We start from the raw sequence: 26,718 nt of genomic DNA, 5'->3' as shown, positions 1-26,718 counted from the left end.
TCATTTCTGTTATGTACTTGATTATTTGTTTACAAATCACTCCTAAGCTACCAGAGCTTGAGTACCTTTGAATCCCCAGTCCCTGGCACAGTTTCTAGCTCAGAGTATATGCTTAATAAGGATTACTGAACCGAAAGCAGGTAGTATTGTGTTTACCCCTCTGATACGGCAGCACAGACAAAGGAAAATTTAATCCTGCATGAGATTAGAGACAGCTTCCCCAAAGGAGGTTATGGTTAGACTTAAAGGATGAACAGAATTTCAGCAGGAAAAGAATGGGGTGCATTCCCGGCGAAGCCAACAGTTCATGGACAAAGGCAGGAAGACACAACGAGGAGCAGGCACAGGATCATGAGATCTGGTGCGGCCAGAGTGGACCAGGTTTGGTGGGGATGGCACGAAACAAAGCGAGAAAGGTAGGTTTGGGCCAGGCTGCCTGGAAAGTAGGGTTACAGAGTTCTGACATAAAAATTAGTCAATATTAGCATGGCACTGAAGGTTTTAGGCAGGGAAATGATATAACCAACCTAATTTAACTTTCAGTATCACTAAAAGTGGGCTGTCTTTACCTCTTATCTCTGAGACACTAACGTCTTTATCCTCCCCCTCCCCATTAAAAAGAGGTGAGGAAAACACCTGGCCTGGCTGGAGAGTTAGGGAGCTCTGAATGGCTAGATTTTGAAATTTGAGAAAGTCAAGCTATTTTTGATAAGATTTTCTGTTTGTCTCAAGTTCCTTCCTCCAACCTCTAAAAAAAAAAAATCAGAGCACAAGAAACAATCCTTCACCTGACTTAAAAAAAAAATTCTTAGAATGTTACACCTTCATTTCCTGTTTTCTACCTTCATTTTGGGGTAACTTTTTCTTTTGATATAATTTCAAACAGAAAAGTTGCAAGAATAGTACAAGGAATTCCTGCGTACCCTTTTCCTGTATACAATTACTTACATTTTTGCCTATTTTAAAAATCATTCTCTCATTTTTATACATATATATTTTTCCCCAAACCATTGAGACTAAGATAGGGTATGCCCCCTTTACTCTCAAATACTTCAGTGTATAAGAACAAGATCATTTTCTTATACAACCTACAGTTCAATTATCAAAACCAAGTACTTTAACACTGATATAATACTTTTATCTAAATCAGAGTCGATTTTCAAATTTTGTCAGTTATTGCCTATAATATCTTTATAGGTATTTTCCCCTCAATTTTTTTACATTATTGTTAAATGATTTGCATTTTGTCCCAAGATATTTCAATAATCTTTACAGTATTGCTATATTTTCTTCACTTATACAGTAGTGTATATTTGATACAGCTTAAAAGGATGGATTAATGAAATACCATAGTAATTGCAAACAAGTTTGAACAATATTTAAATATATCTCAGAAAGATTCAGGCTCCATAATCAGACTCCTCTTGATTTAAACTCTGTCCCCTGTATTCTATGTTAGGTAAATTACTTTGCCTCCCTTTCTGTTTCCTCAACTATAAAATGGGGATGATAATAATAATCCTTATCCAAAAACGATGTTAGAAGTATTAAATGAGAGAATACATGCTGGGTGCTCAGAATAATGCTTTGCATATAGTTGGTGGTCAAAAACTAGTTATTTTTACATAGGCACAATCTATGTCAATGTATTGTTGGGTCGAAAGGATCCCAATAATATCAGAACCTTTGGTGGAACTGATATTAAAATAACAAAATGAGAAAAATACACACCCAAATGATCTAATTCCAAGCAACAAAAAGGATACAAAAATAAAACTAAAAAAATAAAACTAACACTTTGTATCATTTCAAGAAAACTGTTCAGTTGCAGATCTATCAATAAAATCAGCTCCAGAGCAACCACTGGTAGTTGTAATATAGCTCCAGTATGAAACCATTTAAAGATTTAAAAACAGAGAGCTAGCTGAAAAAAGGCCATGGTGCACTTTTTAAGGGCCTCAAAGAATTTTATGTTGTAATTCAGTGCACACAGTATTAGAGATGTTGTCTTTCATATGATGGTTCTCTTGCTAAAGGCCTGCCATGAGACTTTTTTGGATAAAGCTTAAGTCAACATCGTCAACCATTTCACAATTTTCTGACATCATAAATGTAGCTAAATTTGAACAGAGAGATATGATCAGAGTCAACCATTGGAAAAGACAATCCTAGCACATCTGTAAAGAAATCATCTTATAAGGTAACTCAGCTGGTACTTAAAAAGTTGTTTGGTTTTATTAAGGAAAAGAAAAAAATTTACAGAAGTACACAGCTTCTATGCTGATATTACTGGAGTTGTCGCTAACTCTGCCCCACTGCAACTCCTACAAGACTAAGCTGTCCCTCAGTTTACTAACTCAGGGAGATATTGATTGGAAAGGGCTGAACCAATATCCACCAGCTTTTGTAAGCAAAGGTCTGTGCTAATCAGGGTTTAGCATCATCTGCAGCAAAACGGTAGCTGTGGCTGGCTTCTGGCAAATTGTTTCTTCATGGAAATATCAAATGAGTGGAAAACTCCAAGTAGCATGACCCTCTGCTCTGCTACAAGCCTTGTGACAGAAGTAATCCATCAGGGGAAAATGTCAAGCACATGGATTTGACTTTGCATTTTAAATTCTGATCAGGAAAAGGTAAATTCCTCCTCCTCCTCCAGGATTAAAAAAATAATAATTTTTCAAAATAGTATGCTTCTCAACTTGGTGCATATTTAAAATACCTTAGCTAGATGCACTTTATTATGTTTTGATGTGCTCAAAATGCTACTGACCAATACTGGAAGCAAACAAATACCCCATTTCCAGCTCTACAAGTGCCCTGCTGAATAACCTTGGAACAGTCACTTGGCTTTTTGTATTACATTTGTCCTCTCAATATAAAATGAGGAAAATACTCACAGATAATGTTGAACTACTAAATACCTTTTAAAAACATCTAAATTATAAATTTAGACTAAATTTCTTTTTTAAAAAAAACCCTCTGCATTGTCAATGCGGGGGTTCTGAATAGCTATCCTACAAGCCTCTATCTCCCACTTCCTCCCCACTCACTACTTTTAGATAGAATCTTACTACTTTTTAGTAGCTGTGGTGAGAAAAAAAAATGGTGCAACAGTAAAGATGAAAATTAGATTTTTGAATTTCATATGTTTCAATGACCTATGCCCTCTTTTCACATTTGTCAGAACAAATGAAAATAACAGGTTTTAAAGAATAATTGAAGTAGAGATATAAAGACTGATGCTATTTGTTTCGCTGTATGTAATTCATTTCCTCTCACTATAACCTCTACATTCTAGGGGAAAAGTGGAGATCCACTGTCTGACCTCCACCTTCTGTAGTTCTTTGGGTCTAAATAACAAATGGTATTGAACTTTAGACCTCCCATTATTTCACAGGCTTCAGCCTAATAGATTTCCAAATCACACTATTTTTCATGATGTTTTGCCTAAGTCTTTCAACCAACATATCCTCTAGTACCATACAAAATTTGTACTCATTTGTAATCCTTAACATGAACACATTTAAAAGCTTTACAGATGTTACAATTCAATAGTGGGACAAATCTTGTTTTCCTGAAAAGCACTGAAATCTCTTCCCACGCTAAGAAAGAAAAGTTTTGCCAACCTGGTAAAACATAAAGCTGACAGCGTGGCTAAAGAAGGGGCTCTGAGTTTTCAGGCCTTTCACTGTCTTCCTGCATCAAAAATCCATTTCTAGAAAACCAATATAATATCCCCACCAAAAAGCACGAACTTAGTTGATACACAAACATCTGAGTCTCAGTATTGTGTGTTTTTACAATTTAGTATTTTGAATCAGAGCTAATGAAACAGTCTTAAAATTAATCACTTTAAATCCTATTGTAATCACAGCTACAAATAAGTCAATCGCTTATGAAATTGTACATCTGAGACTTCTATGAAATGCAGAGACTTCTATTAAAAGTTCGAATAAATGTGGTGTGCTAGGTAACTTTCAACAAGAAGGAGCAAATACTTCTGGCTTTGAGCACTGCACTAAAACATCACTTTAAATAATCCTAGTTTGTATCTGCAACACGGATCTGAACTGCTCCCTGCACTAGACTCCTAATCCCTGAAGGAGATGATCAGATTTTGCACGGAAGCTGGGACGAAGCAACCTGAAAACGGACCACTACTGCTCTATTGGTACCGGCAGCAGATGGAAGCAGACAGACAAGTTTCAAGAAGTTATCGAATAGGTAATGCGATGGTTACCCCGCGCATCACGGAGGAAGGAGAGCAAGAAAAAAGGAGGGGCTTCCAACTTCTGGTCGCCCCTGGACTGCACCCTTCTGCCTTCAGGAGCACGTTGGCTCTGTCAGCTTTTCAAAAAGTCAAACAGCTGTTGGGAGAGAGAACATTTTTCTTGGTTTTGTTTTCCAAGACATGACCCCAGAGCTGTCAGAGAAGAGCCTGGACGCCAGAGGGGCTGGACCCGGAAGGCAAAGGCGCAGCATCTCTGGGTTCTCGGGCACAGGAGCGCCCACCCCTCCCGGGCACCTGCGGACTGTTTCTTTTTTTAACTTGCCACACCCAGTCCCCCCCATCCTCCCGAGAGCCGGGTGCCGGCCCCACCCTGCGAAGGGGAGACTCACCTGCTCGCGTGGCCGCCGCAGGCAGGCAGGCAAGGAGAGGCCGGGACGGCCGGACGGGCTACGCGGGAGACGGGGCGCCGCGAGGGGCCGCGCTTGGGGAGACGCCGCGGGCGGCCGCCGGGGTACAGTCTGCTAGGTGCCCGCTGCCCAGAGCCTAGCCGCCACGCCCTCGACACCCTCGGGAGCGACCGCCTCGGCCTGGGCGCGAGCCACGTCCTGTAGAGTGAGGCCGTCGGCGTCGCGCGCGCACGCCCGGCCCCGCGCGGCTCCGCCCCGCCCCCCACGCCCCACCTCCGGCGAGCGCGCGCGGCGCAGGCGCCCGGTGTCGACGGCCCGGCGGGGGCGCGCGGGACCCAGTAGCCGGCAGGAAGCGGCCCCGCCCTTCGCGTGCGGCCTTGGGGCCGGGGCGGGAGCCTGGCTGCGCGCTCGCACTTGACCTGCATCCGGGTTTTCTTGTTCCGCGCAGGTGAGGGGCTTGGGCGGTCTAGCTGGGGAGGGGCCTTTAGGTGCCCCCGACGACGGGACCTTTGGCGATCTTCTGGTCTTGCACCGTGACCAGAAATGGCTTATCCCCTCTTCATGCTTGGTCCCATTCAGTCGGTGGCAAGAATAGTTAGTAGGAATATAATGAACATTTACTGAGGGCTAGTTACTATGTACACTGCAACGCGTGCTTTGCAGGATTTACCTCATTTAACCTCACAACCAGCGAACCGAACATTATTATCCTCCTTTTATAGATGAAGAGGGCTTCCCTGTGCTTAATTGCCCAAGGCGAGACAGCTAGTTAGGTGGTTGAGCTATAGGTTGCGTCCGGGTGCTGCCTCCTTGTCCTGGGCTCTGAACCACGGTGGGCTTCTGCTGCAGGCGCCGCCTCCTCCTCCCCCCACCCCCCACTCTCCCTCCACCTCTTCTTCATCGTATGTACAATCCTAATAATATTTACATTTCTAATGTTTTATTTCCCGTTTGCAAAACACTTTTCACCGCACAGTCTTGCTTGATTCTCTCAGAAGCCTCCATTTCTTTTACAAATAGAAAGACCAAGGGCCTAAGCTGTTCAATGAGTTATCCAAAGTTACAGTGGTAGGACTGGGGCTTCCTTTGTCAGGTTATTCAAAAAAGAAAAAAAATTTTTTTTTCCCAAGGCGTCTGAGCCAAGCTTGGAAGGGAGCCTATGTTCACAGAGAGGGAAACAGAGGCACAGAACAGGAAAGGAATGTGTCTTAAGGGTGTGCAGTTAGAGGAAAATCAGCTCTGATCTCCCACATAGTCCCCTCTGAGGCAAAGTGAAGCAAATTGAAGGTCAAAATCAAGGAAGCAGTGCTATTAGGCACTTAGCCCCTGGGTCATGGGACAGGAAGAAGGATTAAAGTGTGTAGAATACATCTAATCTCTGTTAGATTTAAACTAAGGAAACAGGATTGCATTATGGTCCCAATCATTCTTTAACTATTGACCTGGCACCATCACAGAGATATGTCCAACAGATCACCCCTCTGGCTTCCTGTTCACTGCTTGTGTTGTTTCTGTTGCTTCCAACCCTACTGCCCCTTGCTCCCCACCAAGTTCTCCCTTTCATTCACTTAACAAATATTTATTGAGAGCCACTTCATGCGTTAAGGTCACCCTAAGAACCGCAGTTATTTTTCTTCTCTAAATTTCTCAAACACAGCAACTTCAGCAAAAATTGAGTTTTTAAGGTCAAATGAATTTGGAAATTGCTGCATTCTGTACCCCTGCATGGGGATCCATTAATGCATCTTAACACAGAAATGGCTCTGAGAGGTCCTAAAGTAAAAAGACTGGTTTAGCCTTTTTAACTCAGGGTTTAGGCCTTGTGCTGGGTACTAGGCTTACAGGGGTAAGGGCCACGCAAATCTACCCCTTCAGGAGCTCACAGATAGGGGAGACAGATAAGCAAACAACTAACTATGACACAACTTTATATGTACACTGATAGAGGCATTTGCAAAGTGCTGACAAAGCAGAGGAAGAATCGAGCAATCCAACCTGGAAAACTGAGGGAAGGCTTTGCAATAAGAGGATATTTGAGTAGGATTTTTCTAGGTGGAGAATATGGAAAAGGACATTCCATAGAAATAATGGCATATTTAGAGATATAAAGGTGTGCCTTTATGTTGGTCTTTGGGATAAGTATTAAATATTATTCAAGAGGTTTCGTTTTTGTTTTTGTTTTTGTTTTGCATGCAGTATACCACTCAAACTGGATTAAACAACAAATGGAATTCATTACCTCATGTAATGCAGAAAAGTTGTGGGCTTCAAGCATGGCTGGATCTAAGGGCTTAAAAGTATGACATCAGGATTTGATCTCCATTTCTTAACTCTGTTTTCCTTTGTGTTGACTTCTTTCTCAGGCTGCCTTTCCCCATGAGATAGCAGAATGGCTGCTAACAACTTCACATCATATCCTTACCATTAGAGAGTTTCTTTTCCTCAGTGCTGTCAACAAAAGTCCCAGGACTGCATCTCATTGGTCTAACTTGGGTTACTCGTGCATCATTAAGCCACTCTCTTCAGAAGGGGCGTGGACTATTCTGATAGCCCAGACCTGGGTCATGTGCTAACCTCTGGAGCTAAGGTGTGGTCAGTAGCTCTTAAATCTCATGGACTGAGAATTAGGGAAAGGTGGCTTCCTGTGTGACCAAAAATTTTCTCTTGGTCCCTTTATCTACTATCTACATTTTTTTTCTTCCTGATTTGTGCCTCAGGAGATACCAGCGTGGACTGCTTCAATGGGTCCCTAATTCTCTGGCTTACAGTTGAATTTATCCATAGAAGACATTGGAAGCGTGCAGAGGATTGGAGGAGGATGAAGTAAGGCCCCTTCCGCAGGCCCTTTCCCTTCTGGGTCACTGCATGTTGGCCACATACCTCTCTGCTGAGTCTTCTGTCTAGTGCCCCTCTTCATACGGGTCTCTCCTAGCTCTGGTAGAGTCTCCCTTCTCTTGGCCTAGAGGTGGTAGTAGCTCCCTTCTGCTGGCAGCCTCGGAGTTTCATCCTATCATCCCTTCTTGTATCCCTCAACCCTGCCCACACATTTGTATATAACCTTTACCAAACTCAGCTCAGATTAACCTTCTGCGGGAACCCTGACGGTTACATTCACCAAAGGTAATTCAAGTTTTTATTACCGAAATAAAGGGAAATGAGTAAAGAGTAGGCAACAGGCGATAAGATAGCAATACTGATTTGGTAGAGCTATTACAATAAGGCAGACCAGAGATGACAGTGGCTTGGACAAGGGTTATAGGAAAGGAAGCGGTGAAAAATAGTATGTTCCTGGTGGAACTTAAAGGCAAAGTTAACAAAATTTACTGATTAATTATGGTAGAGCTATTACAATAAGGCAGACCAGAGATGACAGTTGCTTGGACAAGGGTTATAGGAAAGGAAGTGGTGAAAATAGTATGTTCCTGGTGGAATTTAAAGGCAAAGTTAACAAAATTTACTGATGAATTATATGTAAGTTATGAGCATGAGAGAGGAGTTGGGATAGAAGCAGCTGGAAGACACAGGTCTGGAGCCTAGGAGTGGGCTCAAACCAAGCATAGTGATTTTGGAAGGAGGTGTGCGGGATAGTTGAAATCATTAGCTCAGGTGAGATGACCCCGGAGGAGCAGGTGGAAAAGAAACACAAAAAGGGCAAAGGGCCGAATCCAGGACAACATCAATCTTTACATGGTGGGCAGAGGAAGCGGTGCCATTTTATATCTATCAACTAGGTTGTGAGCAACTTAAGAACAAGAATGGAATCTTCCACATCTTCCCTCTTACATTGTGCCCACAGTGTATAATAAGTGCATGTTATGAATGAACTTCACGTAGTTTTACATTTCTAACACTCCCTCCCTCTCCTCCTCATCATTGTGAGGTTTGAGTTACAGGCAGAGAAGAAAAGAGAGAGAAATCGATCCCTTGTGACTCAATCCATTGAAACCTATGCCAAGGTTGATAAGCATTTTTGCTGTCCTGAAAAACTCAAGTAGAACCCGTCAGATGAGGCTACAGATCCTGAGTAGCTCACCTCTTACCTTGGAGGAGAATTTCCAGACAGATGATTGCACTTCAGATTTTGTTATTCTTATCTGAGTAGACTTAAAAGTCAATACTTTAAAAAGTCCTTATTAGGTTTGTGCTATGGAATTAATAGAAATGATAAAAGATCTCCATCTCACACTCCAGTGTTGCTGGTGGAATGTAAAAGGAGACAATCAATTTTTGGGAACTTTTGCCAGTTTTTCAAGCTAAGTGTACATCTACCCTGTGACTCGGAAATTCAAGTCCTAGTTATATATTCACAAAAAATGTCAGCAAATATCCCCCAAAAGGGGGAGGGGTTGTACAAGAATGCTTTTAACATCTTTATTCATTCATAATATGCACAAACTGGGAATATTATAAATGTTCATCAAAAGAAGAATGAATAAGCAAACTACGGTATATTCCAACAATGGAATACTACACAGCCATAAAAAGAATAAACTACTGATACACATAACAGCATAAATAAATCTCAAAAAATTGTTGGGCAAAAAGAAGGCAGACACAAAAGAGTTATAGATGTATGATTCCATTTACATGAGGTTAAATAAAAGGCCAAACTAATCTATGGTGATCAGCATCAGAATAGTGGTTGCATCTGAAGGATGGAGATTGATTGGAAAGGGGTACAAAAGAACATTCAGGGAACATTCACATTTATTGGATTTCTACTATTTGCCCAGCACTGTTCTAGGCATTGAGAAGATAGTGGTGAACAAAACAGACCATGTCCCTGCTTTTATACAGATCTAAGTTCTTTTCATTGGCTGTGTAGCATCAATGCACTTTAAATAGAAAAAAGTGGCCTTTCTTTAAATATAATCAATGACAAGTCTGAGGAACTTTCTTCTCCAGTTTTTTAGTTGCTGGTGTGAAGGCAGCAAAATACAATGGAAAGAGCATGGGCTTCAGGAAGTCAGCTCCACCATCACTGGTGGTGCGATCTTCGAGCAGTTTCTTTAAACCCACTGAACCTCACTTTTCCAATCTGTTGAATGACAGTGATGATATCTGCATTGCAGGGTTGTTTTCTAAAGAGCTAGACACATTACAGGTGCTCAGTAAACATTAGTTGGTTTATTACCAGTTTACAAGTAAATGTTATTCAAGGCAGCAATGTGTTACCTCCCTTGCAGCTAGGCATAAATTAATTTTGCCCAGTGAGATATGAGCAAAAGGAAGCTGACTTAGCTGGGAGAGGTACCCTGTGCACTTCTACTGTTCCTCTTTCTTCTAGCCTGCAATATGAATATGATAGCTGGAGCTCCAGCAGCCATTTTGGACCAGGAGGTAACCTTGAAGATGGAAGCCACATGCTGGGATGGTGGATCCAAAAGATGTGGATCTCGGATCCCTTGTGACACTGGAGCTGCCATACCAGCCCTGGGTTGCCTGCATCCAGACTGCCTTTACCTGGGAGAGAAATATTCTTCTATACTGTTAGGTGTATGTTGCAGCCAAACCTAATCCCAAATGATATACCTTGTGAGTGACCCACAGTTCCCTATACTACTTTTCATGGCATCTATCACAGTTGTATTTAAGAGAATAATTATGCAGTTACAGATTTAATGGCCTAAGTCCATTACTAGAATATTAGTTCCATGGGGGCAGGGAGTAGTCTGTTCACTGATAAATCCCCAGCTCCTATAACAATATCTGGTTCTGGTATATAGTAGGTGCTCAATAAATGTGGAAGAGAGAAAGGGAGGGAGGAAACAGAGCTGCTTCTGAGCGTGAGAGAGATCACCTCATGAGAGAACACATACTGAGAAAGGAAGAGGCCTGAAGATGGAAGCCTGCCTACCTGCCTGCCAATTGGTCTCTGTCTCGGTCTCTCTGTCTCAAAGGCTCATAGAACCCAGGCATATTAGATATTTAAATTCACGGCCTGCCACACACTCTAGATCTCCTATGGGATTTGCCTTGTAGATGACACCTTTTCCTGAAGAGGCTTTAATTACCCAGCCTCCGTGGTAACACCCTCATTTATCTCCTCTTCCTGGAAAATCAGTCATTCCCCAAAGAAGAGAGTTACAACATGATCCAAGAGCCGGCTGGGAAGGGGGGAAGCTTCTTACCAGCACCATTGGTTGGGAGATGAGTGATGTCGATTTTTTATACTTAAAATTTCTCATTATAAAAACTAGACTTGGTTTTTATGGATAATTTGAAGACAAAAGGATAAATAAGAAAATTAAAATCACTTATAACCCCATGATCTAGAGGTTATTCAATATTTTGATATATTTCCTTACAATCTTTCTTGTAAGATGAGGTATATCAGTGCCTTCTGAAGCCTGGATGCTGTGTAAGATTTCATCCAGCTATGTTCCTCTAAATTACAAAGAATCAGTCCTATTTGCCTGCAGACTCAGAGGCTGTAGAATTCACTGCAGATGGGTTCAAGAGCAGCAGGGCTACTCCACGCTGGAAGGAGCCGCTCTTTAAATGTTGCATTTCTTGAATTTGTTAGGAGGAGATATTATTTCCTGATTAATTTGAGCTGCAGATGGGTGGAGGATAATAAGAGCTAGATGACCATCATCAGGAGAGGGGGTGGGGCACAGAAAAGAAAGGAAGAAAATGGAACATTAAAATAGGCAGCTGCATGAATAGCCTGGGAATTCAAATTATCTTGATTTTTCTTGACTATCAGGGTTTGATCAGGAGACAGAAGTCACACTAGTGATTTGAACAGAAAGAATTTAATATAAAGAATTGTTACCTACATATAAAGTTATTCACTAGTAACTAAACAGGTAAAAAAAAAGGGATCACAGAGGTAGCAACTGCAGGAAGCAGCTTCCCATACCTAGGATGAAAGGAACCAATGGAAGAGGTTTAATTATTAAAACTTAGAAGATAAGAGGATATTCAGCCATAAAAAGGAATGAAGCACAGATACATGCTACAACTTCGATGAACTGTGAAAACATTATGCTAAGTGAAAGAAACCAGTCACACTAGTCTACATATTGCACGATTCCATTCATGTCAAAGTCCAAAACAGAGAAATCTACAGAGACAGAAGATAGCTTAGAGGCTGCCAGTGGCTGGGAGGGTGGGGATAGGGAGTATAGGAAATATTGAGGCGGGGGGGAGTGTGATAGCTACAGGGTACAGGTTTTTTTTTTTTAATTGTGGTAAAATATGTGTAACATAAAATATACTATTTTAACCATTTTTAAGTACACAGTTTAGTGACATTAAGTACATTTGCACTGCTGTGCAACCATCACCACCATCCATCTCCAGAACATTTTTCATCTTTCCAAATTGAATCTCTCTACCCAGTCAACTCCCCACCCCCCTCCCCCCATTCCTGGCAGCCACCATTCCCTGCTTTCTGTCTCTATGAATCTGACTAAGTACCTCATGTAAGTGGAATCATACAGTATCTGTCCTCTTGTGTCTGCCTTATTTCACTTAGCATAATGTTTTCCAGTTTGATCCATATCGCAGGATATGTCAGAATTTCCTTCCTTTTAAGGCTGAATAATATTCTGTTGTATGTATACACCACATTTTGTTTATCCACCTGTCAATGGACACTTGAGTTGATTCCATGTTTTGGCTATTATGAATAATGCTGCTGTGAATTTGGGTATTCAAGTATCTGTTTGAGTCCCTGCTTTCTGTTCTTTTTTGTATATACCCAGAAGTGGCATTTCTGGATCATATGGTAACTCTATTTTTAAAATTTTGAGAAATCACCATACTGTTTTCCACAGTGGCTGCATCATTTTACATTCCCACTAGCAGTGCACAGGGTTCCAGTTTCTCCATATCCTCACCAACACCTGTTATTTTCTTTTTTTCTTCTTTTGGAGCAGAGAAAGGTTTATTTCAGGGCCAAGAAAGGAGAACAGGCAGCTCATGCTCAAAAGACCCAAACTCCCCAATGGCTTTCAGGGGAACATTTTTAAAGGCAACATTTGGAGGGGAAGGCTGAAGGATTCATGACTTTCTTCTCATTGACTGGTTGTGAAGTAACAGTGTGGTGTTTTAGGAATCTTAATCATCAACCTTCTGGTTCTGAACAGTCTGGGGTCTAGTGCTTGTGCTCAGCAGGTAGCCGCCATCCTCCACGTGAGTGTGGGGGTCTTAGTTCCTGTAGAACAACTGGTTTCAGGACTTCATGAAGCTCAGGTTCTCGATGTCTCATCGCAGAAAGAATTCAGTGAGAGACAAAGCGATAGGTAAGAAGTGGATTTATTTAGAGAGAGACACACTCCACAGACAGAGTGCGGGCCATCTCAGAAAGTGAGAAAGTCCACCTATTATTTTCTTTTCAGGGTTTCTTTTAGAGGTGATGAAAATGTTCTAAAATTAATGGTGGTGATGGTTGCACATACCCATGGATATACTAAGAACCATTGAATTGTACAGTTTAGATGAGTGAATTGTATGGTATGTGAATTATGTCAATAAGGGCGTTAAATACGTAAGAGAAGGGCACAGCAGGCCTGGGCCCCAGACCTCTGAGGAAGGGGTGCTGATGTCTCTGAGGGGTTGCTATGAAGTTGGTTGTCCAGGTGCTGGAAAGAACTGCAAAACCAGATTCAGCTGCTGCTGCGCTAGAGTGAAGCAGTGTTGCCGAGTGATGTACGTACAAACGGGAAATAGGAAGGAGTAAGTCCTTCTTCCTCGTGCAGCCTCACAGTCTCCCTCACCGGGAGCAGCTGGCAAAGCAGAAAGGCGCTTTCAGCCCCGGCACCCCAAAGCCATCCGCTGGAAGTGTGGGTTTAGAACTGAGAGAAGATCTTAATGACATGCTGTCTTAATCAGCTTGGGTTGCTGTAACAAAATACCATAAGCTGGGTGGCTTATCAACAACAGACCTTTATTTCTCAGTTCTGGAGGGTGGAAGTCCAAGATCACGGTCAGGTTCTGGTGAGTGCCTTCTTCCCGGTTTACAGATGTCTTCTTGTGTATCCACACATGGCAGAGAGAGAGCAAGCCAGCTCTCTGGCCTCTTCTTTTTTTGTTGTTGTTAGTTTCTGGTGTGCAGTGAAGTGATTCAGTTATACATATTCTTTTCCGTTATAGGTTATTACAAGATATTGAATATAGTTCCCTGGGCTATACAGTAGGACCTTGTTGTTTATCTATTTTATATTCAGTCGTTTGTATCTGCTAATCCCAAACTCCTAATTTATCTCTCCCTACTCCCTTTTCCCTTTGGTAATCATAAGTTTGTTTTCTATGTCTGTGAGTCTGTTTCTGTTTTGTAAATAAGTATATTTTAGATTCTACATATAAGTGATATATGGTATTTGTCTTTATTGTTCTGACTTATTTCACTTAGTATGATAAGCTCTAGGTCCATCCATGTTGCTGCAAATGGCATTATTTTATTCTTTTTTATGCTTGAGTAGTATTCCATTGTATGTATATACCACATCTTTATCCATTCATGTGTCAATGGACATTTAGGTTGCTTCCATGTCTTGGCTATTGTAAATAGTGCTGCTATGAACATTGGGGTGCATGTATCTTTTAGAAGTATGGTTTTCTCTGGATATATGCCCAAGAGTGGGATTGCTGGGTCATATAGTAACTCTATTTTTAGGGGTTTTTTTAAATATTTATTTTATTTTACTTTTTATTAATTTTAATATTTTATTTATTTATTTATTTGGCTGCATCGGGTCTTAGTTGCAGCATGCGGGATCTTTCGTTGCGGCACATGGGCTTCTCTTTAGTTGAGGCGCGTGGGCTCTAGAGCGTGCAGGCTTAGTGGCATGTGGGATCTTAGTTTCCTGACCAGGGATCGAACCCACGTCCCCTGCATTGGAAGGCAAATTCTTTACCACTGGACCACCAGAGAAGTCCCTATTTTTAGTTTTTTAAGGAACCTCCATACTGTTTTCCATAGTGGCTGCACCAATTTACATTCCCACCAACAGTGCAGGAGGGTTCCCTTTTCTCCACACCCTCTCCAGCATTTATTATCTGTAGACTTTTTAATGACAGCCATTCTGACCAGTGTGAGGTGGTACCTCGTAGTTTTGATTTGCATTTCTCTAATGATTAGTGATGTTGAGCATTCTTTCATGTGTTTGTTGGCCATCTGTGTGTCTTCTTTGGAGAAATGTCTATTTAGATCTTCTGCCCACTTTTTGATTGGGTTGTTTTTTTTGTTTGTTTGTTTTTAAAATTAATTAATTAATTAATTAATTTATGGTTGTGTTGGGTCTTCGTTGCTGTGTGCAGGGTTTCTCTAGTTGCGGTGAGCGGGGGCTACTCTTCGTTGTGGTGCGAGGGCTTCTCATTGTCGTGGCTTCTCTTGTTGCAGAGCACGGGCTCTAGGCGCGCAGGCTTCAGTAGTTGTGGCACGTAGGCTCAGTAGTTGTGGCTTGCAGGCTCTAGAGCTCAGGCTCAGTAGTTGTGGCGGACGGGCTTAGTTGCTCCGCGGCATGTGGGATCTTCCCCAGCCAGGGCTTGAACCTGTGTCCCTTGCATTGGCAGGCAGATTCTTAACTGCTGTGCCACCAGGGAGGCCCTGTTTGTTTGTTTGTTTGTTTTGTTATTGAGCTGTATGAGCTGTTTATATATTTTGGAAATTAAGCCCTTGTCAGTTGTATTGTTTGCAAATATTTTCTCCCAGTCTGTAGATTGTCTTTTTGTTTTGTTTATGGTTTCCTTTGCTGTGCAAAAGCTTATAAGTTTGATTAGGTCCCATTTGCTTATTTTTGCTTTTTTTTATTATTGCCTTGGAAGACTGAACTAAGAAAACATTGCTATGATTTATGTCAGAGAATGTTTTTCTTGTGTTCTTTTCTAGGAGTTTTATGGTGTTCTGTCTTATATTTAAGTCTTTAAGCCATTTTGAGTTTATTTTTGTGTATGGTGTGAGGGTGTGTTCTAACTTCATTAATTTACATGTGGCTGTCCAGCTTTTCCAACACCACTTGCTGAAGAGATTATCTTTTCTCCATTGTATATTCTTGCCTTCTTTGTCAAAGATTAATTGACCATAGGTGTGTGGGTCTATTTCTGGGCTCTTTTTTCTGTTCCATTGACCCATATGTCTGTTTTTGTGCCAATACCATGCTGTTTTGATTATTGTAGCTTTGTAGCATTGTCTGAAGTCTGGGAGGGTTATGCCTCCAGCCTTGTTCTTTTTCTTCAGGATTGCTTTGGCAATTCTGGGTCTCTTATGGCTCCATGTAAATTTTAGGATTATTTGTTCTATCGATAGTTCTGTGAAAAATTTCATGGGTAATTTGATAGGGAGCACATTAAATCTGTAGATTGCTTTAGGTAGTATGGCCATTTTAGCAATATTAATTTTTCCAATGCAAGAGCATGGGATATCTTTCCATTTCTTTAAATCATCTTCAACTTCTTTTATCAGTGTTTTATAGTTCTCAGTGTATAAGTATTTCACCTACTTGGTCAGGTTTATTCCTAAGTATTTTATTCTTTTTTGATGTGATTTTAAAAAGGATTTTTTTTAGTACTTTCCCTTTCTGATGTTTCATTGTTAATATAAAGAAACGCAACAGACTTCTGCATGTTAATCTTGTATTTTGCTACCTTACTGAATTCGTTTGTCAGTTGTAGTAGTTTTTGTGTGGAGTCTTTAGTGGTTTCCATATATAGTATCATGTCATCTGCACATAATGACAATTTTACCTCTTCCCTTCTAATTTGAATAACTTTTATTTCTTTTTCTTGTCTGATTGCTCTGTCTAGGACTTCCAATATCATGTTGAATAGAAGTGGTGAGAGTGGTCATCCTTGTCTTGTTCCAGATTTTAGTGGGAAGGCTTTCAACTTTTCACCATTGAGTATTATGTTGGCTGTAGTTTTGTCATAAATAGCTTTTATTATGTTGAGATATGTTCCCTCTATACCCACTTTGGTAACGTTTTTCCTTTTTTTATTATGAATGGATGTTGAATTTTATCAAATGCTTTTTCTGCATCTATTGAGATGATCATGTGGTTTTTGTCATTTCCTTTGTTGATGTGGTGTAACACACTGATTGATTTGTGTATGTTGAACCATCCTTGTGACCCTGCGATGAACCCAACTTGATTGTGGTCTATGATCTTTTTTATGTGTTGTTGGATTTGGCTTGCTAGTATTTTGTTGAGAATTTTTGCATCTATGTTCATCAAAGATATTGGCCTGTAATTTTCTTTTTTGGTAGTATCTTTGTCTGGTTTTGGTAGTATCTTTATCAGGGTGGTGGCTTCATAGAATGACTTCGGGAGTGTTACCTCCTCTTCAGTCTTTTGGAAGAGTTTGAGAAGGATCAGTATAGGTTCTTCTTTGTATGTTTTGGTAGAATTCCTCAGCGAAGCCATCAGTCCTGGACTTTTGTTTGCAGGGAATTTTTTTATTATAGATTCTATTTCACTTCTAGTGATCGGTCTGATCAAATTATTTATTTCTTCTTGATTCAGTTTTGGTGGGCTGTAGGTTTCTAGAAACTTGTCCGTTTCTTCTAGGTTGTCCAATTTGTTGGCATCGCCTCTTCTTATAAGGGCACTAATCCCATTCATGAAGGCTCTGCCCTCATGACCTAATTACCTCCCAAAGGCCCCACCTCCAAATGCCATCACATTGGGATTAGGGTCTCAGCACATGAATTTGGGGGTCACACAAACATTCGGTCCATTGCATTTGCATACCTTGGCAACTGGAAGATTTTATCCTTCAGTATGACTGAGACTAGCTTTGTAGTTTCAGAAACTGTGTATGCAAGGGTGTCTTCAAAAAGATACCCACAAGCTTGGTAATAAGGTTAAACTTGTAAAAATCCATTCATGAGTAGATGAGATACATGTCTATTCAAAAGGCCTCCCAAAGGTGGCCAAGCCCCAAATACAATGCAAGAAGCCAAAATCTAAGCACCTAGCTCTTTGACTTTGGCCTGTGGCTCTGTGCCTCTACTTATACTGCTCCCTAGCTTAAAGAAAAATAATAACAGTAGCTAATGTTATTGAGACATCACTCAGTGCCAGGCATTGTTCTATATTACATCCTTACAACAAACTGCAAGGGAGGCAGTATTACCATGCCAATTTTACACATGAGGAAACTGAGGTTTGGAGGGGTTATGTACTTTCCTAAGGTTCCAGAGAAAGTAAGCTCCAGAGCATGTACTCTTAGCCTTGATACTGTGCTGCCTCCCTGTGTCCTGCTCTGTGCTTCTCTTAGCTATTATTGGACAGGCCATGTGATCTTCCTTCAGTCAGGGAGCAACATCACCGGAGATCTAGAAGACACTAAAGACACCCCACCTAAATGACCAGACCAGAGATCATGTGCACAGTTGTACTACAATGTGTGTGGCCACTGAGTGGTTTTCAAATGCTACCAGCATTCATCTTGATGTTGCCAGTGTCTAAAGGACCAGGCTGAGTTGCCTCAGTTCTGGGAGGAACCACTGAGTTGGGCTTTTTTTTGACGAAGCCAAATTCTTGAGGAAAGACTTGTTCTTTCAGGGCTCAGTGGGATTAGTCAGGTCTGGGTTCTCAGGTGCTCAGAGAAACCTGGTGGAGGAGAAAGGGGATGGGCTGCTGGCCCCATGGTGTAGAGGCCTACCTGGAACCAGATGAGAGTCCTGCTTGTGAAGGGTTCCTGAGGTTCTGTTTGGACCTGTGGGCTCACAAGAAGCTATTTCCAGGGGCTGCTGGAGGCCTGACCCATGCTTTGGAGGGGGAGGCCCACGGTAAGGACCAGGGAGGGTAAGGGGAGTATATATCAGTGGGAGGTCACCAGCAGGGGGCAGCTGACCCAGCTCAGTGATGGTCTCAAAGCAGCTGGTAGAGCAGAGGTCATGGCAAGAGAAGTAATTAAGAAAGGAAAACCCAAGAGATGTTACAGAGCACCCAGTACACTTGAAATGTTTCCTGAGAATCTCTCAAAAAAGCAGAAGATGGGGCTGGGGAAGAGAATGTCACATTGAAGTGGTTAATTTCCAGCTATTAGAAGCTTGTGCTATAATAATCTGGGTATAAAAAGGAAAAGTATTATTAGCCAAAGTCATGGTCTGGTGAGGCCTGGATTGAATGGGTTACAGTTGAAATGTAAATTAGATAAGCACATTTATCCAACAAATCAAGCTGTTGGCTTTAGGTGATTTGACTTGAGAGGAATTGACTCAGACACCTACCTTGCTCCTTTACTTCAAAAGGATCCCGTGTACTAAAGTTACTGTGATAATCATTCCGATGTGTGTGAGTCAAATCATAATGCTGTACACCTTAAACTTATACAGTGTTGTATGTCAATTATATCTTAATAAAACTGGAAGAAAAAAAAGTATCCCAGGTAGCTTTGACCATTTTCTGAATGTACAGTTTTTCAGTTTTTAAAGTGGCAGCAGCATACTGGAAATGCCCACAGAGTAGAGTTTGTTTTCTTTCTTTCTTTGAATCTTTCTTTCTTTGAATTTGTGATTTATTTCAGTCAGAATGGATACCAACACCTTTTAAGAGCAATGAAAGATATTTTCACATATTGAGGTATGGGGAAGTCATTCTGGCTTATACATAGGTTAACTTGATTTTATGCTAACTAACACAGCCTGTTTGTGGCCTATCAAACAAACATTGTACATCTGCTTTAATTATTAAAGAAAAGGACATATTGACCAGAAATAAAGAATGTCCATGTTAAAAATAAAGATTAAATGCCTCCCTTCCTGGGATGCCAATGCTAGTACTCCTTTGATGATAAGACTCCCTTCCCAGGTGCCAAAGCCATACTGACTTGCTGTGTATGTGCTGATCTGTTTGTTTTTAAACCTTGAAGTAATGTATCCCTTACTTATTTGGTTTTCTTTGTCCTGACAAGATACAAAATTGTGCTGAAAACCATGGTTCTCCAGAGCAGTTCCTCAGTTATCTGAGAGGCTGTCTCCCAGGCTATAGTCCTCAGTTTGGCTCAAGTAAAACTCTCTTCTATTCCTATTACAGGTTGGGACCTGGGACCTGGGACCCTTTGCTACAGTACTTGCACCTGGACAAATATCTCCTCGACCAGCAGAATACAAGAAACTATAAGGAACTAAAAATAACTGCCCACATGTGCAGTTGGGGCAAAATATGAACAATGAGGTACAAAAAGGCCAAAACCCAACTGCCACTTCTGAGGTGCCAGGAGCAAAAGCAGGGTACTACACATGATCCCTACAAGGGGGTGGGCAAACCACCTAAGCCGCCCTTCTGGCCTACCCACTGATCCACCCCACCCTCACCCCATTTAAGGGACCAGCTTGTCACCCCCTCAGGGAGTGAGCAAGGACACCTGTTACATGTTTTTGCTCCCTTGTGCTGCAGCGATAAAGCCTTGCCTGAATTCCTTGTCTGGCCTCATCAATTTCTATTGATTAAAGAGTGCAAAAACCCAGATCGGTAAAAGGAGTTTGCTGTCGTTCATGAGATGAGGCCCAGATTGATCTGGATTCAGAGCAGCTTTCACACTGAGGACCCATCAGTTTGCTACTATGAGTCCACATAAGTGGGCACCACATGGGGCTCTTGGGAATGCCCCTAAAGAGCCAGAGCCAGCTTTCCAGGCACGTGTGAATTGTGCACTCCTACACGACCTCACACTCAAAGGGTCCTCACACTTGGTTTAATGCTCTGTGTTTGCCATCTTGAAGTTCTTACAATTTTATCTTTGAACATCTTTCTGTTTGTCAGCAAGGTCTGATGGGTGCCACATGCATGTGAGCAGAGGAGTTAAAAGCAACGTGTGTGCGGCGTTCTTTGCACATAGCATTCCTGACGTCCTCATCAGGCGTGCTCAAGGCAAATCCTAGGTGACCATTAGGCCTGTGATTCAGTGGGGGCAGGGGTGGGAGTGGGGAAGGACTGACGTTCTGGAGAGGCTACACTTTCCATTCCAACTGAAACTTTCTTTCAATGCAGGAAGAAGGCAACGGACAAGGATCCCCATCATGTCCTTCTTACGTGTGTTACTTCCCTGTATCAGCCTATCAGACAACCACTTCTGCTGAAAATGATGACCTAGATGGAAAGGGAAGGCTCAGGCCACCCACAGCTCCTTCTCTTTTTATTTCTTTACTCATCAATAAGCTGAAGGCAGAGAATGTTGGTAGGATATGTGTATACCCATTAAGAAATAAAAACAGTTGAGTTAGTTTTGTGTAGGATTTCCATTGTTTGGGTAAGAACACAATACCTATTCATGTACAAGCAATGAAATACGAATTGTGTCATATCAGTGATTTCCATATGAGTTAGTGCTCTTATATTTGTGTCTAAAAATGGGTATTGCATAAAATAAAAATGAATGGTAAAAAATGGTCCCTTTAATGGAACTTTTTCTCACTTTTTGGGCCCCTGCACTTTCGTTTTGCACTGGGTCCTGGATGTTATGTAGCTGGCCCTGCAGATATCCTAGTTTGGACTGAAAAGTCGTCTCCGCCTTCTCCTGAACTCCGGGTCCAGCTCAGCCCGGGCTCTGGGGCTGAGACACAGTGCCTGCTCTCCACCACACCCAGGGCCATGTCCACAGCTTCCGTCTCCCCTTTTGGGTTCTCTTGTTTCCTGCTTAGTCCTGGCCCCATGAAATTTCATCATCAGTCCCTCAATTGTATTAACCATCACACTTTAAATTGTTTGCTTCATTTTCTGACTCCTTTGTATGGAGTTTCTCTTTTTTTCATTGCTGTATGTATGTACTTAGCACATGACAAGTGCTCAAAACACCATTTTTTCACTTTTTATTGTGAAAATTTCAAGCATACACAAAAACAGAGATGACGATTTAATGAATCCTTGTGGACTATTGCCAGCTATGACTACACTATCCTGCCATTCTTGTTTCACCTCAACAATTTTAGTCTTTCTCTTTCGTGTTGTTGGATTTCCTCAAATGCCTTGTAATTCTCGGTGGACAACTCCCACTTATGAATGAAGAGCTATATTGCTTCCTGCAGAGAGTTGGCTGGGTTTCCTTTGCAGTTGTGTGGGTTTCCTTCGCAGTCGTGTGGGTTTGTTTATTCAAAGGCTTACGGTCCCCTCCGTGGGAGGGGTAATTTTTGTCTCTGAGAAAGTGAACAGGGTCTCTCCATCAGCTTCCCCTTCAGGTGTGTGAGTGAGGAGCCGGTAGGCTGCCTTGGGACGCAGGCAAAAAAAAGCAAGACTGACTCTAGGGGCAGGGAGCTTCAGTGTCTATCATGCCTGCACAGGGCTGTCTTTCCTTATTTCTCCTCCTGGTTATTCTAGAGGTCCATTCATTTTTTCAGCTCCATCTTGACCCCGCCCCCCCACCCCAGTATCCTTACCATGGGCTCTCTACAGCCAAATCACTTCCACTGTTTAGAGTAATTCTTAGGGCTTCAACTGGGGCATAGCTGCTCTGTGCCTGTTGGCACAGCAATCCCTCTGATTGCTGCCCAGAGCACTCTTGTTCTTGATACCTACTGACTTTAAGCCCAAAGCCGCTCTGGGACGGAGAGGAGGTGAATGCGTGTGCTTAGGTTCCATATTGAATGGGAAATTCTTAACAAATATTTTTGGCATAATTAAATTTTTTTTTCTCCCACTTAAGTTCAGAGGGTGTGGCTTCTTCATCTGTGGTCTCCAGGGCTTATCCAGAGGCTCGTGGGCCTGGGTCCCAGTTTTCCAGGGTCTTTCTCCAAGCTCTGAGGCACAGCATCAGCCTCTGTTTCAGGTCCTCTGAGTTTCAGCTCCGCGGGGCCCCTCCTCCAAGCATCTAAGTTGTAATCATTCCAACCTCTTCCTTTTTTCCCCCCAGCCTTCGGGGTGGGAGCTGCGTCTTATCTGTATGATACTTAGCGGTCTCTCTGTACTCTTTCAGTTGCCTAGTGAACAACTTTATTCCTAGTTACCAATTCTTTATATTAAAATTTCTGTTCCAAAAACTGGCGTGGTTTCTGTCTCCTGACTGGACCCTGATTGATACAATAGTTGCCTAAAATACCATATACTCAGTGTACCAAAGGAACAAAAGATGCCTTGGCCCAGGGCAATGGTGAGGGTTGAAAGCTAATGCTCTTGTGCTCCTCCAGACTCAGAGAAAGTTGCATTTTATGCTTAAAAATGAACAAAGAATGTAAAGGTACAAAAGTATTATCTATTGACACACCGAGGATGGGATTTAAAAAAAAAAATACAGACTTTGGAATCAGTTATATCTGGGTTTGAATCAAGGCTCTGTGGCTTACACACCCAAATGACTGAATTTCTTTGAGCCTCAGTTTCTGTATTTGTAAAACAGAGATTGAACAGGTTCCTTGCAGGGCTGTTGAGAGAATGCAATGCGATAATGGATGTAAAGTGCTTAGCACAGGGCCTGGCACAGAGTTAAAACTCAATGAATGGGGTGGATGGAGGATGGAGGATGTAGCAGGACTCAGTGATGCAGTGGAAAGGGGACAGACTAGAGCTCATGAGACGGTTCTAGTCCTGTGTCTACAGCTAACTAGCCCCCCTTTCCTCACAAGTAATACCAAGTTTGAGCTGCGTCAAACCAAGTTAGGTTCCCTAATGCTGGTTTCATCTTACAGGCCTGCAAGAAAATGAGGCAAATAATGAGGCTGTCCTAAATTTTTCATAAAGCTAAATTATTCAGTTTCAAGGATTACCCTTTGTTGTGAGATTTTGCCCTTACTATTTGGGTGTTGATGTCCTGTTTCAATGAAATAATAGTATATAGTAGGGTATTTTTTCCCATGTTCTCACCGGACAGACGGGATGAGCGAATTCTCTGGGGTCTCTTTTATAAGGGCACTAATCCCATTCATGAGGGTTCCAACCTCATGTACTAATCACCTCCCCAAAACCCCACCTCCAAAAACCATCACACTGGGGATTAGATTTCAACATATGAACTGGGGGCAGGGGGGCATCTGTTCTTTAAGTCTGCATCCTTCTTAGAAACTGTACATCCTTTTTATTTGTCAGATAAAGGTGAAATCCTAATGTGTGGTGAACTTACCCCATGGAAATTCAACCACACCAGGAAAGGCAGCACACCAGAGGGATGAAGAGCTCAGGTTTTGGAGTCAGGCAGTTCTGGGCTCAAATAGCAGTTCTGCTATTTACCAGCTATATGACCTGAGTCTCAGTTTCTTCATCTGTAAAATGGGGATAATATTAAAACTTACCTCATGGAATTGTTATAAAGGAGAATTGAGATGTACATGAATTCTTAGTATAGTGTGTGGCATATAATAAGTGCTTATTAAATGTATGAGTATGTATACATTATTCTGTGTGTGTGTGTGTGTATAAATAAAGATTTAAGCTCTATTCCACACCTGTCTTTGTAGATTGGAAACTTAGAAAGAAGAGAGACACATTTGCTTAGAATTACTTAAGAAAAATCACAAGTGTTCATTATACAATTTCAAAGTGAATAAGTAAATAAATAAGTAAATACGGAAACCATCGCTTCAGTGTCATACAGTGTCCTGATGGGATGCCGGACATAGTTCTAAGACTTTACAGCTATTAACTCACCTGATCCCCATAATAACCCTTAGGAAGTGACTGTTACTATCCTGGATTTACAGATGAGGCACAGAAAGTTTAAACAACTTGTTCAAGACCACACAGCTAATAAGTAGTAGAGCCAAGAATCAAACCTAGGCAGTGTGGCCACGAGTGTATACTCTTCACCACTGCAGGGAAGAAAAAAAGTGCTTAATTCAGCCTTAAGTGCAATCATGGGCATCTCTAGATCTGCACGGTTTCTACAGCGGCCACTAGCTATATGTGGATATTTAAGATAATTGAATTTAAATAAAACTAAAAATCCAATTCCTAGGTTGCACTCACCATGTTTAATGTGCTCAATAGCCACACGTAGATAGTGGCTGCCGTTTGGGCAGCACAGACATGGAGAATTTCCATCGTTGCAGAAAGGTCTATTGGACGGCACTGTCGTAGATAACTCTGGAAAGTATTAACCAAACATAAAAGACTCAAACTCAACAGGCATCACATGGATTTTCTTTTTAATTAAATACCACTTCATAATGCTATTTGCACATAGCACACACATTTTTTTGAAAAATAAGACATGCCATACATTAGTCACTAAATTAACAAAATGTGAGCATCCACATAGAATATATTCTAAGGTGACTTTATTTACACAGCTTCTCAGAGGAACACACAGTAAAATTTTTTGCCTGTCAGCCAGTGTTGGACCAGATTTGGAATTCACAAGGCTGCGGGTTGGAGGTTCCCCAACACTACCCTGATGGACATCTTGTCTCCACACTGTGCCATCAAGCTGCCTCGTTGGACCAGATTTGGAATTCACAAGGCTGCGGGTTGGAGGTTCCCCAACACTACCCTGATGGACATCTTGTCTCCACACTGTGCCATCAAGCTGCCTCGTTTCCACCAGAAAAGCAATGGAGATGTCAATCCTCCCTTGCCTACCCAGCGTTCAATTCCATCCTGCAAAACCCTCGCATGACCTGAGGCTTCATGTGATGGCATGTCAGACCTGCAGCTTCGTGGGAGGGGTGGGGGTGGGTGGAGTGGGGCTAAGCTCCCTTCAAAAGCTGCAGGCACCCATCTGTGAAGAACTGCTTTTACTATCTGATTAGGGACCCCAGAATCCCAGCCTTTAGAAGAGGGGAACAGAGTGGGGTGGGGAGAGGAAGCCAGAGAACAAGTGGAAAGCTGAAACCCAAGTTTGGTGACCTTGCCTTAGGTACTGGCTGTGAGAAGGGAGATGGTGGCAGGATATGTATTGTTGCCCGGAGCCGTCGAGAGGGCTTGGGGACGTGAGAGCCATGAGAAAAATAAAGAGTCGGGGCTGTGATTGGAAAGCTGATGCCCTTGTTCCCTGCCCTAACAGCAAGTGCTGCTTATCTGCCACCAGCAAACCATCCATTTACACTCAGGGACAAAGACTGGGGGATGCCAGCCCAAGACAGAGTCAGAATTCTGGGGCTGTTGCCCTAAACCTGAAGGCAGCTCCTGGGTAGCACTGAACCCATGATCGTCAGCTGACCTGAGATTACAATGTGCTTTTATCCATTCATCACTCTTGCCTGACTCCAGGTTAAAAGACCCAACACAAAACCAAGGGAAGGGGGCAGAGTAAGGCTGGGAGCACGTAAGATACCAAATGATCACCTGGGTTTGACACATTTAAATGGCCTCCCCGCTCACCTTCCCTTTATCCACTCTGCCCTCACACCCCCTCCCGGCCCACGTTAGAAACATCACTGGGAAAATGTGAATAGCAGCGAAATTGGATTTTAATTTCCCTTTTGTGTTTTGTTCCTGCAGCTGTGCAGCCGGACCTTGAAAAGTGATTTTTATTACCCCTTCAAAGTCTTCCTCCAAACTGCATAGGGCCTCCTTTCCAATCAGTGCGGATCCTGCCATTCTCTTCCTCGTGAACCATCAATGGCTCCCATGTTCTCTAGGATATGTTTAAACTCCTCGGCCAGGCCTTCAAGTCCCTCCATGATTCTACCTCCACTGCTTATCTTTCCAGGCTCATTTCCCATCACCTACCCTGGCTCTTCCTTTGCCACCCGCCTCAACCCATCTCTGTGTCTTTGCAAATGCTGGCCCCTCTGCCTGGGAGTGATCACTCTACTTTCTATGCTTTGCCCAAATCTTAGCTAGATTTGCCACCCATCAATGAGTGGAGCCTAAATCATCTCCAGTTCTGGGCTCAGGGCCTGACCTTTAGCAGGACCTCCATAACTGTCATTTTCTGTGGTCGGCTATTGCACTCGGCCTGCCCTGCCATAGTTGACCAGGTATTTGTGTCTCTCTCACGGCTGGCTTGGAGGGCAGAAACCAGGTCTTATTATTTGTAGCCCTCACTGTCCAAATGCTTAACACATAGTAAGTGCCTCATAAATATTGTTTTGATACCTATTCTAAAGGAAAAGAAAAGTCATTGTCTGTTGCCTTCTTAGGCATGTAAGACACAATACAGAAGTGGTTAAGACACAATACAGAAGTGGTTATCACAGGCAACAGACATCAGCTTTGAAGTCAAGGTACTAAATCAGCATTAAGCACAATCCATAAA

At 42.2% G+C, this 26,718-nt stretch overlaps 1 protein-coding gene and 2 long non-coding RNA genes across 6 annotated transcripts in view; 2 read left to right on the top strand and 1 right to left on the bottom strand.

Moving 5' to 3' along the window:
- The window catches only part of RCAN3 (RCAN family member 3), a 31,395-nt gene extending 26,507 nt beyond the window's left edge, over positions 1 to 4,888 (bottom strand). For both annotated transcript variants that reach the window (XM_036864866.1, XM_036864874.1), the window contains exon 1: positions 4,621 to 4,888. The gene's annotated coding sequence lies outside the window, so the exon portion shown is untranslated. The remainder of the gene's footprint in view (positions 1 to 4,620) is intronic.
- A 62-nt stretch (positions 4,889 to 4,950) lies between these two features.
- On the top strand, positions 4,951 to 20,977 carry LOC118902853. 3 transcript variants are annotated; one of them, XR_005021610.1, is made up of 6 exons: positions 4,951 to 5,086; positions 7,002 to 7,225; positions 7,356 to 7,461; positions 19,629 to 19,769; positions 20,358 to 20,476; positions 20,586 to 20,977. It is a non-coding gene; the product is annotated as an uncharacterized LOC118902853 (long non-coding RNA). The 3 variants fall into 3 exon arrangements; XR_005021609.1 differs by lacking the exon at positions 7,002 to 7,225; XR_005021608.1 differs by lacking the exons at positions 7,002 to 7,225; positions 7,356 to 7,461 and having other exon boundaries at positions 4,955 to 5,086.
- A 3,676-nt stretch (positions 20,978 to 24,653) lies between these two features.
- On the top strand, positions 24,654 to 25,298 carry LOC118899339. The gene is made up of 2 exons (XR_005020936.1): positions 24,654 to 24,893; positions 24,993 to 25,298. It is a non-coding gene; the product is annotated as an uncharacterized LOC118899339 (long non-coding RNA).
- Positions 25,299 to 26,718: the final 1,420 nt, after the last annotated feature.

The sequence above is a fragment of the Balaenoptera musculus genome, chromosome 1 (assembly GCF_009873245.2).
Source record: "Balaenoptera musculus isolate JJ_BM4_2016_0621 chromosome 1, mBalMus1.pri.v3, whole genome shotgun sequence".
In the NCBI taxonomy this organism is placed as follows: domain Eukaryota; kingdom Metazoa; phylum Chordata; class Mammalia; order Artiodactyla; family Balaenopteridae; genus Balaenoptera; species Balaenoptera musculus.
This window is presented reverse-complemented; position numbering and strand designations above follow the sequence as displayed.